General features: G+C 33.3%; 1 protein-coding gene across 2 annotated transcripts in view; it reads right to left on the reverse strand.

Annotated features, from left to right (window-relative positions):
• The window catches only part of LOC119834250 (protein peste-like), a 70,519-nt gene that overhangs the window by 42,331 nt on the left and 7,507 nt on the right, over positions 1 to 20,681 (reverse strand). Inside the window, exon 1 of one of the 2 annotated variants that reach the window (XM_038358585.1) lies at positions 4,678 to 4,825. The exons of the other annotated variant lie outside the window; for it this stretch is intronic. The gene's annotated coding sequence lies outside the window, so the exon portion shown is untranslated. Of the gene's footprint in view, positions 1 to 4,677; positions 4,826 to 20,681 lie in introns of those variants that run through there. 2 annotated transcript variants of the gene reach the window in all.

A 20,681-nucleotide genomic window follows, 5' to 3' on the forward strand; every position in this document is an offset into this window, starting at 1 on the left:
CTACTAATATTATAAATGCGAATGTTTGTGAGGATGTGTGTGCGTTTGTTGCTCTTTCACGCAAAAACTACTGAACCGGTTGCAATGAAATTTGAAACATTGATAGCTGGACAACTGGAATAACATATAGGCAACTTTTCGTCCCGATATTCCTATGGTCTACGGACTTACGCGGGTGAAACCGCGGGGCGCAGCTAGTATTATAAATGCGAAAGTTTGTAAGGATGTGTGTGCGTTTGTTGCTCTTTCACGCAAAAACTACTGAACCGGTTCCAATGAAATTTGGTACGTAGATAGCTGGACAACCGGAATAACATATAGGCAACTTTTTATCCCGATAAACCTACGGGATAAGGACTTACGCGGGTGAAACCCGGGGCGCAGCTAGTTATAAATAAAGATAGACTATGTTCATATTGAATGGTGTTGAGGTATCGTCCCGACGTTATTATAAAAACTAACTTATAGGTATACAGTAATTTAAAATTCCCACAGCGATAGATAAAACGGGACGTATAATATAGAAAGAGATAGCGACTAAATCAAACTGCAACAAATGCCTTAGTTTTTATTTGCTAAAGCGATATCTAACTCTTGAATTAAAGGAATTATCTAAATGGTTAATGTCTTGTATTAACTACCTATAGAATAATTTATAATATTTTTTATGTCATAGCGGGCAACTGAGCTGGTGGTTCGCCTGATGGTAAGCGATCACCAGCGCCCATGAACAATCGCTGAGATAGTGTCTCTGCGAATGCGCTGCCCGCTTTTAAGTGGTAAGGGAAAGGGAAAGGATTGACGAATGAAAGAAAAATGGACTGGGACGGATGAGGAAAGGAAATGGGCCTCAAGCTCCCTTGTTTGTTACGTTCACCAAGTTCTTGAGAAGTGACGTTCGTTTCTTCATAACTTCTTTATTTTAAGATATAGATGATATCCGTTTACATCAAACGATAGAGACTTTTATGAGCATTTTTGTAATTTTTACGCTCATTTTGGCGAAAATCGAACTCGTATCCTTTTCACTACATGCACATGAAGTGAATTAATCAATGATGGAATAAATTAATCAATTAGTTTATGAGGAAATGTTAACTTGGAACAGGAACAGTTTAATATTGTTCGTACATATAATTATTAATTAATCGTTTGGGTCGGGGGCGATTTTTTCAAAACTTGCAAAGTTTTACACGATAAAATAAAATGTCACGCTTAAGGCATAAAAACTCGAGCAATTATAGTATCTTAATATAGAAATTGACCGCCTCCTCGGTACAGTGGTTAACGCGTGAGCGTAGAACCGAGAGGTCCTGGGTTCAATTCCCGGTGGGGACGCAAAAAAAAAAAAAAAAATGTCTCGGTCTGGCAGGGCACAGAAGGCTGATCACCTACTTGTCCCAAAAGAAAATCGATCAGTGAAACGGATGTACATCATCTGCCCCATACCCCAGTAGGGGACACGGGACTTCACTTTACAATATAGAAATTGTGTAATTGAGTTTTTCTTAACGTTTAAAATTAGCAGAGAATTCGGGCTGAAGCTTGTATTTATTTTATGCGGGTATTTATGATTTTGTGTTATTTTCTAATGAAATATTAACGCTGAAAAGAAATTTATTAATATTTCTTAATAATTGAGCGTTAGACTAAATATTAGAGTCGAAATATACTTGAATTTGTTATTTGTTGACATTTAAAATATAATTTCATTACTTTCATTCGTACTATTTTCGCGTTGTTTTGTATGTTAACTATTTTGTCATATTCCTGCGATAAATTAATTAGGTTTAAATTGTTAAATTGATGCTTTGTTCGTACAACAATTACATAGTTATATCAATTGATGATAAATTATCGGTAATCTAATGAGATTCATTATAATTATAATTGGATATCAGATATACAAAAACATTCAATGATATTTATAAGCCAATAAATTAAAAGAAATATTAGTTTACGATTTTTGTAGTACGAACTTTAATATCCACTCTAATAATCTATACTAATGTGATAAAGCTGAAGAGTTTGTTTATTTGTTTGAACGCACTAATCTCAGGAACTGCTGGTCCGATTTGAAAAATTATTTCAATGTTAGATACCCCATTTATTGAGGTAGACTATATAAAGGCTATATATTTACCACGGGCGAAGCCGGGGCGGACCGCCAGTAATTCATAATTAGCTAAGTTCAATATAATGATGGGTTGCAAACAGACACACAGACACACTATATTTTCAGTTATTAAGATCAATTCTACAACCTCTGTGGAAAGGTCAATAACCAGGTCAAATACCAAGCGAAAAATTTTTTGCATGTCATTTACAACTACAAGAGAACAAATTACATGACAGTTAACTTGGCCCTATTTATAAAAACTCTTTAATCTTTTTCTTTTCCGAGAATTTTACGCCAAGAATTATTGAAAATTAAAAAAAAACACATATTTTCCGCATACCCTATATCAGTGGCAATTAGGCGGTTACAAAATTAAATTCTTTATTTTTAGAAGGTGCTAATTGCCTTTCGTTTAAAATCAAAGAACTGGTGATTAGATAGAATGTTAACGTTAAATGGTGTGACAAACAGTATTAGGTCACGCGGACAGGATCTAGGAAGATAACTGTGACATAAAAAAGTACTACATTTTTTTAATTTTTTTTTTACTTTTTTTTTATCATTTTGTAGTAATGAAGTTCGAAACTTACGGAATTGTTGTGTATCTAAACTGAAATAAGAATCTTTCGAATTGAGAACCTACTTTATTTGTAGAAGGTGCTAATTGCTTTTTCTTTTAAAATCAAAGAACTGGTTGTAAATGAACAAAATTTTAACGTTCAATGGTGTGACAAATAACATTAGGACACGTAGACAGGATAGAGGGAGGTGACTGTGGTGTATAAAGTACTGAATTTTTTTTAATTTTTTTACATTTTGTAATAATAAATGCAGTGGCGTAGCTAGAGAGACAAGGGCCCTGGTGCATAGGGAAAGAATCGGGCCTTCCTCCCCTCTTTCAAAGCTGAGGTTAGAGGGCCCCCTGAGCTCCGGGGCCCTGGTGCACTGCACCACCTGGCCTTATGATAGCTACGCCACTGAATAAATGAATGTTATACGATGTTATCGAGTATCAAAACCTTAAAAAAATAAGTCGAATTTTCGTTTTTGAGAACGTCGCACAATGATGCCAGGGAACCGAACCTAAACCGGTCAACTGATTGTCAAGCTTTTAACAAGTATAGTAAGATATATCTCGGACTGGATTGGCATAATAACTCTTAAAACATAAGAAAACTCGGTTTTTTTATCTATAATAGGGCAGCGCTTGACCACGATCTCGCCTGATGGTAAGCTGAGATGTGGTCTAGGCTGTAACGCGCTTCCCTAGAAGGTACCTGTTCACTGTACTCTTGAAGACCTCCAGATTGTACTCGTCGGGGAATACAGATTTGTAACACATTAAAAATTATACGTGATTAAACAGATTCATTATTATTATTTAACTTTATCTTAATTCTTCAACTTTTTATCGGTTTGTACAGTTAATGGACGATCAGTGACCTGTAATGTAATTAAACCTCACGAAGTATATTTTTATTAATAAGAGCAATTTAAACTTTATTATTTTACTAGCTTTTGTCCGCGGCTTCGCACCCGTTAAATTTGGAATAGTTTATTAGATGTCATTATCCATTTAAACTTTTTCTTGTATCATTCTATCTATTAAAAAAAATCCCATCAAAATCTATTGGGCAGTTTTTAAGATTTAAGCATACATAGGGACATAGGGTTAGAGAAAGCGACTTTGTTTCATACTATGTGGTGATATTAAATTTCAATTTAAAATAGAAAAATTTATTGAAAAATTTCTTCAAATTGCAGAGACGAGTGTTATTAAATTGTTGTTTTCTCAAGATTCAATCTAAACTTTACAAGTTTATAAATAAATCGCGGTTTAAATATGTTTGTAGTCAATTATAAAGATTAGTAATTGCTTCTACTTATTGTTGGATATATTGTTTCCCCATTATATTATAAAAAAACACCATGTTTTGCAATAATGGAAAACAATGTTGTACTATCTAGGATGAAGACAAATAATTGTTTAAGTTTATTAACATATTAAAAACAATTATTTTAACCGATATTACGTAACTGTTTTACACATTATGTACACATATTATTTTAAGGTCACTATTAAACGACACAATGAATGAAATCATGTTAAAAATTCGTTTTAGTTAAAATAAAATACAAAAACCCGGATTTGTTATAGATAACATTATTTCGATAAAATAAACGTTTATAATTGCCATTAATTATCATAAAATTCAATAACAAAACAAAACGTGATGAATATTTACATCATAATTTGAGTTAATTTATTAGCGCCACAAGTCACAAACAAGTAGGTACCTACTGCGAAACATTGTTAAAATTATTACGTTATTAATCACTGCTATAAGATTTTATTTAATTATATTTACTTAACACTTTTTACTTAAAACAATTAGCAGAAAAACTCGCATGTTTAAATGGAAAACATCGTTTAATTTGTGTGTTTTCATTAAATAATTGGTATTATGATAAATTGACTGAAATTCGAATTGAATTTTTAACTAGACCACAAAACGATTTATAACAAACTGCACTTGGAATATTGCGGATATACTCACTCAGGTAATTATCAATTTTGGCGGTATCACTGAACTTTATCACAAATATATCACAAATATAAATCACGTTCGCATATCACTTCGGGACGTAACTGAAAACGCGTACCGATAGTCCGACGGTCAACACACATGTCGAGAGCACGCACACCATCGCGTATATTTAAGTGTCGTACGAGTTAACTTTATTGTATGCAAGTATAATTTTAGACGCTATTTAAAGCTTGTTTAATGTCATTTAATTTTTCGAAATTCGTAGTGTATCGGTATAGGTCGGGTTACATTCTATTGCGACATATTTAAGAAGGGCAGTAGTTACTGTGAACGCTGTTTTTTCTATAATTCATCGCACTGTTGTGAGTCACGTAATTCAATTCTGTTAAATGATGTATGAATTGTTTATTGTCTGTACTCTTTTTGACGTATTAATATGCGTAAACTGTATTATGCTTTTAGAAATTAAAAACTTTTAACGGATTTTAAACACGATTTATTAATATGGAGCGAGCATGTCTCCCCGTGACCACGCTCGCTGTAAAGTGTTCGAAACGTCGGGTTAATAATATAATGATAAATAGCGTTTAAAATTTGTTAAAAAGTTTTTAATTTCTAAATGTATAATACGCGCGTAAAATCAAACACAAGAAAATACTATGTATTATACTTGTTTGATGGGAACTCCCGATCCCAAATGTTATGAATACAATATTGGATGTTTATGCGTCAAGTGCGGCAAAACCGATTTTGATGAGACTTTGCTGTGTTGCAGCTTACTAATCAAAATAACCCATAAACTACAGACTTAATATATATTTATCTTACGGGTGACATGGGGGAGGGGGGCATAGCTAATATTATTGAGTAAATGATGATTTGTCAATGCGTCATTGTCAATGTGGACGAGGGTGTATCTATGGTATCTTCAACGGATGAACTGATATAAATGTTTTTTTTTTGTTTTTTATCGCTTGCAGTGCTGGAAGACGTCTAGTACGTCTTTTATAACTATACGACAACCGGTATAGTATACAGGGTGTTATTAACTTTGTTAAAGAGATTTAACCCTTATCATTCATTTATCATCATCAGCCCATATATTATGTTCTCACTGCAGGGACTCGGACCTCCAGTGAAGGTGAAGTCAGGTGAAGCCCGAAGGTTTAACCCTTATATTTGACCCTAACGATCGATGTAATAAAGGCGCAGGTAATTTTAACAGTTGATTCGATTCGTAAACAAATTTACGAAATGTTATTATTTTATTTCTATTTAAAAATAATTAAATGGTTTTATGAGTAAAATAACATATGACCGGAGGCCCATATCCTCTTCCTTACCCTTCCCAGTCCTTTGCTTTATTCCTCTCGTCAATCCTTTTTTAATCCGTTCCCAATTTGATGTCGGCAATACATTTGTAGATTAGATGTGTTAGGTCTGAAATCGACCTTACGCCTCTCCAAATGTTCATGTGCGTCGGTAGCGCTTACCATCAAGCAATCCACCAGCCCATACCGACAATTACATAAAAAAATGGTTGCCTGTAAAGTCGGTTTTACGGGCGAAGATTTTACATGACAACGCCAAGAACGCTCGAGAAAGACAGAGACAGAGACACAAGCACGCGCCGATTCAAAGCGCCTAATTCTCTAGGGCTGCGCGCGCGGCGGACCGATCATAGTTCGGTGACTCATCGTAACGTTACACTTTTTCATGAGTGACTCCGAGCCGCAACCTAATTTAAGACGTTGTCACGTCAAAATATGTTCAATCTACAGTGTTATGAGATCTTTCCCATCAGGTGGAATAACAAAACTCCACCCTGTATAATGCTTTTTTTTATCAAGTACATAGCTGTCTCTCGCGATCGTTTACAAGTTCGTTAAACGAGAATTTCTAGAAGGTTCAATGTTGTAATTATCCCATCAAAAGCGTATTATGTAAAAATAATAAAGTGTTATTAATGAAATCGGCTGTGTTGAGTATTAGTATTTGTTTGGAATATGAATATATTGCAATTCTAAGCAATTGTCTAATTGATGTAGTAAGTCGATAACAAATCACAGCCAGTCACAAGGACCATTAACAAAGTGAGGGTAGTTGGACCGAACATTGAAAAATCAACGTCTGAACCTTGGTGAAGTACAATTCCTACGTATGCGCCACGTTTTCGAATGATTCGACATTTTATAGGGTGCAATAGTTAATATAATTGTGAAAAGTGACATATATATTTTAACGGACAATTAATCATGCAATAGATTATTTAAACACAATTAATATCCGACAATAGTTACGCCCCGCAGTTTTAAACGCGTAAGTCCGTATCCCGTAGGAATATCGAGATAAAAAGTTGTCTATACTCTATATGTTAATCCAATTGTCCAGCTATCTACGTGCCAAATTTCATTGCAATCGGTTCAGTAGTTTTTGCGTGAAAGAGCAACAAACACACACATCCTCACAAACTTTCGCATTTATAATACTAGTAGAATAATAGACACGCTTTAGTGATAAAATCAACTTAATTGTCTTATTGTAATTACAGATTATACGTAAGTAAGTAAATCATTTATTTCCAGCGATCCTATTCAGGATAATAAGATAAACTCATAAAATTGTTGTATTATCATCGATTCTTACAGTATACAAAAATTGAATTAAATTTGTCATTTTAAAATGGGTCAAAATCACAAGAGTAGAATAGAAATCAAGTCTAAATGAGTCGTTTACATACAAACATACAAGTGAAGCTAATAAAAGCGGTACATGGCCGTACCCGTATCTAAGTCTCAGAACAGTAGCCTGCTATCAAAGTAGTAGAAAGTAGTTTACATCCGATTTTAAATATCTAAATGATTTAGTGTCATCCTCTAGGTGACTTACAAAATAATTGCATAGCAGTAAGAATGGGTGATATCGTAACGAGAAGAGAAGAAGAGTCCAGGTACGTAATTCATCATCATCATCAGTCCATATTTGTTGACACTGCACTTACTGGTTCAGGCCATCCACCACGCTTGCCAAGAGCGTGTTGACAGATGTCACATTTCGTCGAACTATCGATTCTCGGACATGCCGGTTTCCTCACGATTTCCCTTCACCGTTTCGAGCAATGGTGATGCTATCCACATGCACAAATAAATTGCCCTGGTTTTATTTAGTTTTCGGCATTTAAAATACATCATTTTATGTCAGTTCATGAGAATCAGCCTAGTGATAGACAGACAGACAGACAGACAAAAAGAGATTCAAACAGACGGAGGAATATGCAGACATACAGATAATGATGTCTTAATACTTAACACGGTCCCGTTTTAACCTATATGTTCGGAAACCTAAGAAATAAGAATAATGTACCATTTAATCATAGAGCTACTGAACACACAAAACTAATCATAAATTAGACAAGCCGTTTCGTAGGAGATTACAAAGGCGGTGTCACGTAGATTTTATATATATGTATGTTATACATCACTACATAGTATAAAGCAAAGTCGCTCCCCGCGTCTACGTCAACATACAGAATTTAAATCTTTAAAAGTACGCAACAGATTTTGTCGGGGTATTTTTTTATAGAGTTATTCAAGATATTTATATGTAAAACATCTATTGAACTACTCCGAATTTAACTTTAATATATGTAATTATATAAAAACTTCTAAAGAAAGAACGTCGGCCGTGGTACTATTTAAATCACAGCTCAATTATACCAGCCATCAGGTTGGCCATGACGACTTAAATCATAAATATTCTAAGCCTTATAAATGTATTAACTTTTGGTCTAAAAGGCCTACACAGGTTTTGCACAGGACAAACCTGACCTAGTCTAAGAGTTCACCGTCAACTTTTTATCCGTTTTTAATTTATGCTAATTTTGTAAAGCTGAAGAGTTTGTTTGTATGTTTTGTACGCACTAATCTCAGGAACTACTGGTCCGATTTGAATAATTCTTTCATTGTTAGGTAGCCCATTTATTGAGAAAGTCTATAGGCTATATATGTACCACGGGCGAAGCCGGGGCGTATCGCTAGTAAATAAATAAAAAATGTACTTATATACGCGAGCATATAGTTGCATCCTAATATTGTGTGAAAAAGTGTTTTATGGGCTCTTACTTTCTGATTTATAATTTCCACCTTACAAAAATGGTCAGAAATTATATAATAGCGTTATATGAGAAAGTATATTATGTTAACATTATATGATAAAGTATATTATTATTATTTTACTCTTCGACCTAATTATTAAATTAACGTAATCTAGCTTGTTTTTTTTTATATAAGTATATTTATTTATTTATTACTTTTCCTTTTATTCACATTGTAACGGATCAATTTTATGGCATAATTTTCGTGTCAAAGGCTAGAGAGTAAAATAGGCTTTTTATCACAGTGAAACATTTAATTCCCATTGGAACTTATATATCTAGCGAAACCACGGGCGGAAAGCTAGGTATAGCTTATATAATGGTCAGAATGCTAAATTAATTAAAATATGAATTTCTCTATTCAAAAAACTTTTTAAATGAGTAATATTGAAGAAAATATAATAGCGTTTGATATTTATTACAAGTAAACAGCTCCCTCGATAGTTTCTAAGACAAACTGTAAACAGAAAGACATGAAGGCAAACACAAAAATTATCCTATCATATTCATTCTTCTTTCACTGAGTTCTAAAAATAATTAAAATAAATATATTTAAAGTGTGAATTATTTTAGAATTAATAAATTCTCATATATAAAGCATTTTAAGGCTAAAAAACTAAAAAATTATAACCAATGTTTAGCCAGCAGTCTCTTAGACTATAGTATATAATATACACACATAGATAAAAGCTAATTAATAAATTAAAATGTTTAAATTAGTGTGATCGAAATATTCATTGTATTTCGGAAACACACTCATGTCGGAATGCGATTTTGAATTTATATGTATTCTTATCTTTTATCCATAATTTAATAGCGTTTTTGTACTTTTTACAAGTGTTCAATAAATATTGTGAAACATAAGCGTGAGAGAGGGATATACTGTATCTATTTTTATTCAAAATCTCATCGTTATTAACATAATGTATTGTTTATATTTATTATATCACGCGATTTTACTCGCGAGGTCAGAGTCTATTTTTTATATAATAGAGCGCAACTGAGCTGGTTATTGCCGAATGATAAGCTATCACCAACGTCCATTAATATTTGTAGAAGGTATGGCCGCTGCAAATGCTTTGCCCGTTTTTAAAGGGTTAAGGATAAGGAAGATATTGACTACGGGAATAAAGGACAGAGGTAGGGTAAAGAAAAGGAGAAAGGCCTCTAGCGCCCTCCACTCGTCGAATGAAACACATCATGCCACTCTTTCACGCCGGTCGTCTGTGGTGAGACACAACCTCTGCGAATGTTTATGGGCGCTGATAGCTTACCATCAGACGAACAACCAGCTTGTTATCCGCTATGATATAAAAAAATAAGTACCTTGAATTTAGAATTGCGAGCGATAATTTGTGTAAAAAGCTTTCTTTACAGCTTTATATACATAAAATTCGAATATGTTAGTTTATTTCCAGACTACAAAGTAAAAAATCGTTTCGTTCGTTGCAGCCTTTTAGGACGTCCACTGTTGGACATAGGCCTAAAAAAAATAAGTAATAATAATAATAAGTAAAAATTAAGTAAACTGAATACATATTCAGTAAAAAGAAATAAACGAACAAATAATTGACAGAACAATCGCATTTCAAAAACACGATATCCTTTTGAAGTCTTTGGAAAACAGTATTTCTATTTCTTTTCATTTTTTATCCATTTCCTCTCAATATAGTATCTGTAACTGAAAGAACAATATATTACGTTTATAGTCTGTCCTTTTCAGCGCCAAAAAAAGTAATTCTTCAAAGATACTTATAAACTTGACACTGGCATATAGTTAAAACTTATTGCCATAATGGAAGAAAAAAAAAAATTTTTGACATTCTATTTCGATTTTGGCCATATTTTTCCTAAATGACGATGTAAAACGTAATATTTTTCTCATCATCCGCTTCACAACAACCTTTACAATTTGATGAACCGACCATGCACGACGGTCGAGTCGCAGATATTTCGTTACACGTGTAATTAAATATCTTCATCTGATAGTGTTAATTAAAATGAATAAAGTTATGCATTTTAACACATTATCGGATCGGTCTTACAAAATGACATTTATAAAAAGTGTTCAACAACTGAGATTGCTGAGATAATTTAAATGAACACGCTTTTATTAGCTTCAACTGTATGTTTGTATGTAACCGACTCCTTTAGACACGATTTTGATCCACTCAAAACGGACGGATTTAATTTAAACTTTGTGCATTTATTAAGGGTTGATAACCATACAATCCCACTAATATTATCATTTATAATAAAAAAGTTTATAAGGATGTGTGTGTGTTTGTTACTCTTTCACGCAAAAACTAATGAACCGATTGCAATGAAATTTGGTACGTAGATAGCTGGACAACTGGAATAACATATAGGCAACTTTTTATCCCGATATTCCTACGGGATACGGACTTACGCGGGTGAAACCGCGGGGCGCAGCTAGTCATTTATAATAAGAAACTTTATAAGGATGTGTGTGTGTTTGTTACTCTTTCACGCAAAAACTACTGAACCGATTGCAATGAAATTCGGTACGTAGACAGCTGGACTACTGTAATAACATATAGGCAACTTTTTACCCCGATATTCCTACGGGATACGGACTTACGCGGGTGACCCTGCGGGGCGCAGCTAGTTATTTTATAACTTTATCTTATTATCATGATGATGATCACCGGGAACATTTCTGTACTTATTATCTGTACAAGAGTGTAGTAGGTAAGGAGGTTATTTAGTTGATTCATCATCTATCATTGAAGTGTGTTTTAACTGACTTAGAAAAGGAGGAGTTTTCATTGTATTTTTTGTGTTTGTTTATACTGGGTGAACCGATTTTGATGATTCTTTTATTTGAAAGTTCTAAGGCTAAGGCTACCCTTCCCTATATATGTACTATTTATTTTTGCACTAATTCTGACAGTTAAAAAAAAATTATTACCAATATAATATTATCATTAATGCTATGAAAGGAACTACAAAAATCTCAATATTTGTTAGAATTCAATATTTTATTTCACTATAATTTCATCATTTGTAGACTGCATTAAATTATTTCTTAAAATATGAATAAAAAGACGTATTAAACACATGTTTCACACGTATTAAGACAGTATTAGATTTAACATTTTGATAACATTAATTGTAAATATAAGATATCGTGTAAACAAGACATTTATTTAATTGTATATAATTAGTAAATAATAAACGACTTAAGAAATAAGAATTATGGCTGGAGCAGCTGTTTCGAACGTATGTTTTATCTGTGGAATTATCTAGCTAAGTGTTATGTTATCTATGGTATTATATTATCTGTGTCTGTGGTATCGTGTAAGAGATTTTGAATGAATTCCTACTTTTGGATAATAATATCAAAATTCATACTTTTAGGATTTGAGTTTTGTAATATTTGATATAGCAATTAATGAAAATAGAAACTACATAATTACATAAATTTGGGGTTAGAATTGTCATTTATTAAAAACGTTTCTTTTTATTTTTTACCACACAAATACACAAAAATTAAGTTAATTATTAATTAATTAATTCAAAATAGACTTTTTCACAGTTAGTTAGTTTTTCCTATGCTTCATACATACATAGAACATCACACTTTTTTTCGAAGTCGGATATAAACAGAAAATGTGTTCGGATTTTTGGCAGCAAATTTCCTATCTTACTTTTATCAATTCGATTTTATCGAATGAGATATCTAAATATAACATTTGAAAAGGTCATTTCAGTCGCATTTTTAAAACAGTCAAGCCAATCGGTCAATGATTGAGACGTGTAGACAGACCGACACACAGATAAATTTATTTCGCTTTTATAACATGAAAAGCAAGCATGAAGCAATTCTATATTAATAGAAATATCACAGTAATCAATTGAATGGTATACAGTACCATATACATACGAATACTAAGTTTCTAATACCGTAGTACTTTTATGACCTAGGATAAAAAAATATAGAATGACTTAATTATATCATAGCATTTATAGTAAGTGACCTAGAAACGGTAATTATTTAATTATTTGCTATATACAGTAATTGGTTTTCTGTTTACGATTGAAACTCTATAAAGTTGCGTCTTAAGTTACGGTAGCTTCTTGCGTTTTATTTAGATTGTTGAATTGAATTCTGTAAATTTTAATATTTCTTCTATATATTTCGATTATGTAACTAGCGGTACACCCTGGCTTCATCCGTGGTACCTGTTTTCTTTCAATAAGAACCTTTGTTGTGCCTTAACAGAAACGGTAAAAAATAGCCGAATTGGTCGAGCCGTACTGGAGTTTTACGCTTAGCAACATATTTAACGATACATTTTTATTTATATAGATCGGAGCTAGACATTCTTTCCATGTCAAACTTACACCGAAACTTTTTTTAATTTAATTTTTAGTTCTATACCATTGAAATGCTTTATAAACATTAAAAATTTCTTTTTTAAATTGTTTATTTGTCGTTAAAGCTATAGAAAGCCGATTCTTAATTTACATTTTTATTTTTACGATTCACTCCAATAGCCACTTAACATATCTATTTCAAATATATGCTTAGAACTCATAATTGTACTGTAACATTTATCACATAGTAAAGTGCTTGGCGAGATTCCCTATATAATAATTATAAAAATATGCATTAATTCAAATAGTTCTAGATATTTCCACTGCAATCTGTTTAAACATTGTCCCATAGCACCTTTTACTCCAAGCCTGTGCCTGGCTGGCATGCATTAATATTCTCCAGTTACAAAGAGGATACTCTTTTGAAGGAAAAAGCTAGATTTTGGGTATTTAGTATTCTATCCATCGTCGAGGTCTGTATTCCTTAAACGTTCCAGATCATTCCTTATCTTATAATGCATGCAATTTCATATAATATTAGGCAACTGAGCTGGTGGTTCGCCTGATGTGAAGCGATTACTACGGAGTATGAACATTAGCAGAGGTAGGGCCGCTGCAAATGCGTTTCTCCCTTTTGGGGGCTTTTAAGGAGCAAAGGATAAGGAACAGATTGACAAGAGGAATAAAGGACTGGACTGGGAAGGGTGAGAAATGGATACGGGCTACGAGCTATGGAGCTGGCTCAATTCGTGCCGAAGTGTGGTCAACTCCCAGTTTCATAACTGTTGTATGATTAATAAATCTCCTCTAATATTTGAATGTTTTTTTCAAAGAATAGAAAAATTGATCACGAGATTTGAACCCGCGACATTTTACTCCGGTTTGGCAAAATGACGCAGATTCGAATCAGGCGGGATTCGATCAAATATTTTCTATACTAAAAGAATCTCATTTATAAATCACTAGCTGCGCCCCGCGGTTTCACCCATGCAAGTTATTCCAGTTGTCCAGCTGTCTACATACCAAATTTCATTGCAATCGGTTCAGTAGTTTTTGTGAAAGAGCAACAAACACACACACATCCTTACAAACTTTCGCATTTATATTCGTAGGATTAGCAGGATTTCAATGTTATAAAACTATAAATTAAATAAAGCCTATCTAATCTTTGTTTATAAAACCACACACGTGTTTTGTATAACCATCAAACTTATTAAACGAATGCCACAGGGAAATCATGTGATAGATTGCAGAATTCGTATATAGAGTACATTTATTTAACAAATTCTAGTCCGATCTTATCACGCGATCCACAATGTATACACGACATTCGTATTTCTTACGGTTTAACAAACTATAAGTTTTAAGTATAACCTATACTAATATTATAAAGCTGAAGAGTTTGTTTGTTTGAACGCACTAAACTCAGGAACTACTGGCCTGCTTTGAAAAATTCTTTCAGTGTTAGATGGCCCATTTATTAAGGAAGACTATAGGCTATATATGTACCACGGGCGAACCGGGGCGGACCGCGAGTTAAAATATAAAGCTGTAGAGTTTGTTTTTTGGAACGCACTAATATCGGGAACTGTAAGCGACTAGTCCGATTTTTTGAAAAAAATAAAAAACAGTCTCTTCCAGTTTATGTAATTAAATATAGTTAATAAATGGAATATTGTGCCTGATCGGCAAAAATATGTTATTATTTTGGAGTAGGTATTAAAAAGTTGGCTAGGCTGGTAGATCAAAGCTTAAAAATAATATAATTAAAAAGATATATTAAAAATACTCGACTTTGTAATTTCATCTCAGTTATGGCACATTGCAATATCTCAATCAATGTTAAACCTTAATTCAATTTATTGCAACCTTATTAAAAACTTGTTTGTTATAGACCACCTCATTAAACCAAGATCCCGCGGCTCGATTCTGCGTTTATCTGTTTGTTTGATTAAATAAATTGTAAAATTATGGGGCGTTATTAAATTGTGTTTCGTAACAAGTATAGTTTTATGGATAAACTAATGATAAAATAATATGTTTAACCTGCGTAAGTCCGTATCCCGTAGGAATATCGGGATAAAAAGTTGTCTATATGTTATTCCAGTTGTCCAGCTGTCTACGTACCAAATATCATTGCAATCGGTTCAGTAGTTTTTACTTGAAAGAGCAACAAACACACACACATCCTTACAAACTTTCGCATTTATAATAGTAGTAGGAAGGATGATTGAACTTGAGTTTAAAATTAATGTTGAGGGTGTAGGTGTAGATTTTTATGTCATCTTTTTTCATGTCATAGCGGGCAACTGAGCTGGTGGTTCGCCTGATGCTAACCGATCACCCCCCGTGAACATTCGCAGGGGCAATAGCCTCTGAGAATGCGCTGCCTACTTTTAAGGAGAAAAGGATAGATTTAATTACTGGAAAGAAGCATGGACTGGGAAGGGTGAGGAAAAGGAAACGGGCCGGCGATTGGCGAAGGTAACCTGTTAATATAGCCGCGAGTGTCTGAAATTGTTTTTAAAAATTAGAAACGGACTATGTGCCACCATTTCTTATCTATGCCACAGAATCGATTATAAGTTACTAGTTAACCATATATATACAAAATCGCATTCGCCACGTCCGGACTACAAAACCAATTATAGTTAAAAAATAACTAAACTGTCTCACTTGCTCGTATGTAACAGAGCATACGTGAATAAATTCTTTAATCCTGACGATCCTTATCAGGATAATAAGATAGGCTCATCAAATTATTGTATTGTCACCAATTCTTGATAATTGTACAAAGTATGAATTAGATCTATCCGTTTAAAGTTGTTCACAATTGAGTCGGTTAAACACAAACATACATACATATTAAGTTAATAAAAGTGTTTTACAAATAAATATTTTTCAAGCTCTTAAATCGTTTAATCGAATATTCATTTTTATTTATTTATTATAATTATTTTATAGCATATAAAAAACGTAACTGTCATAAAATAATATCAAACTGACGAAAACAGCTTTTAAATTATTTTTTTTAATTACAAAATGATTTTGTCCACCCTTTCACTATTCGTTTGTCCTTAGCATATTGGTACTTACCACATGTCAAGGATTACAAAAAATTATAATTAAATTTAATTTTAAAGGTACTAACACTGAATATATTTGTTTACCAAAAACGTGGAGGATTAAATCAAACCTTGTTGGATTAAAACGATTTTGAATATGACATCATAGTATACATATTATACATAATATTAACTCGGACAACAAACTGACAGAAGCCAGTAAACAATAAAATCATAAAGAGAAGAATTTTATAAACATAACCTATAGTTGTTGACCGCAGGTTCGCTCTTGTGGTCAGAAAATATTAACAGTTGTCATACATGTAATATTTTTAATACAGCGCCATCTAACGGAATTTATAAATTTCTGAGTGTTGGAATTGAAATATAAAACGGGATTTCTAAGATTATTCTTAGTAGATGGCAAGTCTGTAAGTGGTCGCATCGATATTTGGTTTTAAACTGTTTTAACACGCTTTGGAACCGAATTAAAAAAAGGAGATGGTTATTAATTCAACGAGTTATAAAAAAGCAAAAATTTTTTATGTCATACGGACAACTGAGCTGGTAGTTCGCCTGATGGTTAGCGATCACCACCGCCCATGAACATTCGCAGAGGTAGTCTTCGAATATTCTGCCCGCTTTTGAGGGAGCATTAAGGAAAGGATTGACAACTGGAAAGGAGGAATGGACTAGGAGGAAAAGGGTAAGGGCCTCCAGCTCCCCCACTCATTGTACGAAACAGTACCTTGCTTCTATTTCACGCCTTAGACATCTCAATTTATCTGCGATCTACGATTAATGATTTGTTTGACATTGCTATAAATAAAAATAAAACTACACACAAAATGCAACACGCGTAGTGACGTCATGTCCTTGATCCTGCACCCATGTGCTTGTGAGCCATCAATGAATGAGTCAGTTATGTTTTCAATAGAAATTGTATCTTTATATAGATAAGCACGTGTAAGGATATCCATACACGATGCAACAGCGCGCCACTAATGAGTTCATAATGAATAACGACTCTCGACTTGTCACTGGCATATATTTCTGCCTTATTGCCATAAAAAAAAGAAAAAAAAAACCGACGTTTGGAATTAGAACGAATTAGAAACGAACGAAAAACGAACTCTTTGAGCTTTTTCATAGCAATTAATCGTTTATCTGATGTATAAAATCAATTCATTATTGAAAAAAAATAGTTATACTAGAAACTGCATTCCGGGAAAAAAATAAAGATTTTTGTCTATCGAACCTTGACCTTGGCAGTTAGTATTATTCATTAAATGTCAATGTGAACAGTTCTAAAAAAAGGCACATATATACGGCGCTTCGAGAATAATTCTAAATTCAGTCTGCATTTTTCCACCCAGTTCCAAATGTTAAATGTGTTCCAATATCAGTCGGATTGTCTGTTATTTGAGTCCTAACTCTCCGACTTGAGCTGGACATTGCAGTCCTTCTGCTAGGTGAAGCCGAAGAGAAGACGAAGAGAATCATTTTACATTTAACAATGAAATAAATGAGCCAAACGCAAACTATCTTAGACTATGCCAGGTTCAGACTATGCCAGGTATGAACCTGGCATAGTCTAAGAGTCTGTAACCAACCTAACCGATTACTAATCTATGAAACAATGTATCTCGTAGTAAGTTGTATTGCGCACTTTCATGCTTAGAATAATAATAAATTATATTTGTACACGTTTTAATGCGTAGAAGATTTTCAATAAATTAGTTGAGATTGATTTTTTGTAAGTGGTAAATAATATGCCAGAAATCTTAGAATATTGAGTCGTTATAAATAAGTAAAAACACATTTAGATATTTTACAACTAGCGGTCCGCCATACATATTTAGCCTTCCTCAGTTAATGGGCTATCTAAAACTCAAAGAATTTTTCAAAACGGACCAGTAGTTCCTGAGATTAGCGCGTTCAAACAAACAAACAAACTCTTCAGCTTTAAAGTAGTAGTTTAATTATTATCAACGACTAAGTATCCGCCCCGGCTTTGCCCGTGGCATATATATAGTCTATAGTACTCAGGATTATATAAATATCGTACAGTATGCGTCGTTGGATAACGGTGAAAAAATTTTTGGAATCGGTCCAGTAGTTCCTGAGATTAGCGCGTTCAAACAAACAAACTTTCAACTTTATAGTATTAATTATCTAAAGATTTGTAAGTAGCTGAAATTATTTTTTTAAGAATCGTTAGCATTTTCGTTTTTTAATTATTATCATTTCTAGGCAATAGAAATATTACTACTAACCAATTGGTATAAAATTCATCTAAATCGTTACATTCGTCATGAGACTCATAGATAAACAAATTCATTTAATTTTAATAAATCGACATAATTATATATAATTTTCATATGTACACTTTGGTAGCGAATGGTTTTTAATGTAACTGGTCGAAAATATTTTACATTCAAACCATCGATTGGTTTTTAAATAATCGGTAGATTTATAAAAAAAGAACGAATTCAGTTCATTTTTAAAACTGGTTTTTAATGCTGGCAAGACAAGTGAAGCCCTGTCAGATTACTTTCAAAAAGGTTGGCATTTTACAATTCTCAATGAATTGCATTTGTTACGAAATCTTTTGAAATATATTATTGACTTTTTATTTTTTTAACTCAAAAATATTACTTTTTGCTAGATCTTACATAGTATAAAACAAAGTCGCTTTCTGTCTGTCCGTATGTATGTATGATTAAATCTTTAAGACTCCGCAACGGATTTGGTGTGTTTTTTTAGTAGGTTCAATACGAAAGATTATATATATGTATGTATAACACCTATTAAACTACTTCGAATTTAACACGTGGGGAGCCGCGGGCAAAAGCTAAGTTAGTTTGTGTGGATAGATGTATGGATGTTTTCTACTCTGTAGCGCGAAAAAAGCTGATCGTATCTTCATGAAATTTGGTACAGAAATAGATACAGTCTAGATTAACACATAGTCTACTTTTCCCATTACATACAAAAATTAAAAAAAAAGCAATGCTTAAATTACTATTTAATAATATAATTGCTCGATCAAAATGCTGGTTCTTTTAAAATTGAATTGGCTTGAAACGGTGCTTTTAAAAAATAAAAAAGGGTTTAAACCTCAGACCGCGGTGAATGACCTAGAATTATAATTACTTATAACAGCATATAATAAGATGTGGTTATTACTAAAGTGTCTGAGAGCCGACAGGTGCGAAATTCATCCTTAGTTGATTTATTCGAGTTGCATTATCTTATATATAAAATTCTCGTGTCACAGTTTTCGTTGCCATACTCCTCCGAAACGGCTTGACCGATTCCTCTGAAATTTGGTAAGCATATTGGGTAGGTCTGAGAATCGGCCAACATCTATTTTTTATCCCGATATTCCTACGGGATACGGTCTTACGCGGGTGAAACCGCGGGACGCAGCTAGTCTCATATATAAAATTCTCGTGTCACAGTTTTCGTTGCCATACTCCTCCGAAACGGCTTGACCGATTTTGATGAAATTTTTTGTGCTTATCCGGTATCTATGAGAATCGGCCAACATCTATTTTTCATACCGCTAAATGATAAGAGTGAGACAGAACAACGTTTGCCGGGCGCAGCTAGTATACCTATAAATATATAATATTCTCGAGTCACAATGTTAGTTACCATACTTTTCCGAAACGGCTGGACCGATTCTAATGAAATTTTGTGCGTATATCGAGTCTAAGAATCGGCTGACATCTATTTTTCGTACTCCTGTAAAAGTTATTCATTTTATCTGTTCAATTCAATTCAATACTTCAATTGATGATCTCCTATTTTCAACCGACTCAAAAAAAGAAGAGGCAATCCGACTGTATTTTTCGAAATGCCCAGAAGTTTCGACTGGATGAACCGGTTTTGATGATAAATAAATATATTAAAAGCGCCTCAATTACGAATGTACCTGTACTAAGAACGACCAGCGCCTTCCACTCTAGTCTTAGCCAATATTGTTAAAGTTAATAAACTATTATATTATTTTAAAACAAAACAATGAAGAGAGTTATTTAAAAAGGTTAATTCTTACCTTTTATTTTAGGTATGCAGTTTGTTCGTGTGTGTGTGTGTGTGTGTGTGTGTGTGTGTGTATGTGTGAGGTGAATATTTCATTAAATTTTCGGTTCCTTTTAAAAGAAGGTTAGTAACAAGTTAGGTCTTGGAATCGAATGACGTATTGCGCTCTTTCGACTTTCAGCATTTGGTTTTAGGCGCTCCACCCCACAATTGAATGCAATAACATAATCATCATCATCAGCCCTTATTAAACCGATTGCAATGAAATTTGGTACGTAGACATCTGGACATCTGGAATAACATATAGGCAACTTTTTATCTCGACATTCCTACGGGATACGGACTTACGCGGGTGAAACCGCGGGGCGCAGCTAGTATTGCATAATAAACCTCTTTGATGATTC

The sequence above is a fragment of the Zerene cesonia genome, chromosome 19 (assembly GCF_012273895.1).
Source record: "Zerene cesonia ecotype Mississippi chromosome 19, Zerene_cesonia_1.1, whole genome shotgun sequence".
Lineage (NCBI taxonomy): Eukaryota > Metazoa > Arthropoda > Insecta > Lepidoptera > Pieridae > Zerene > Zerene cesonia.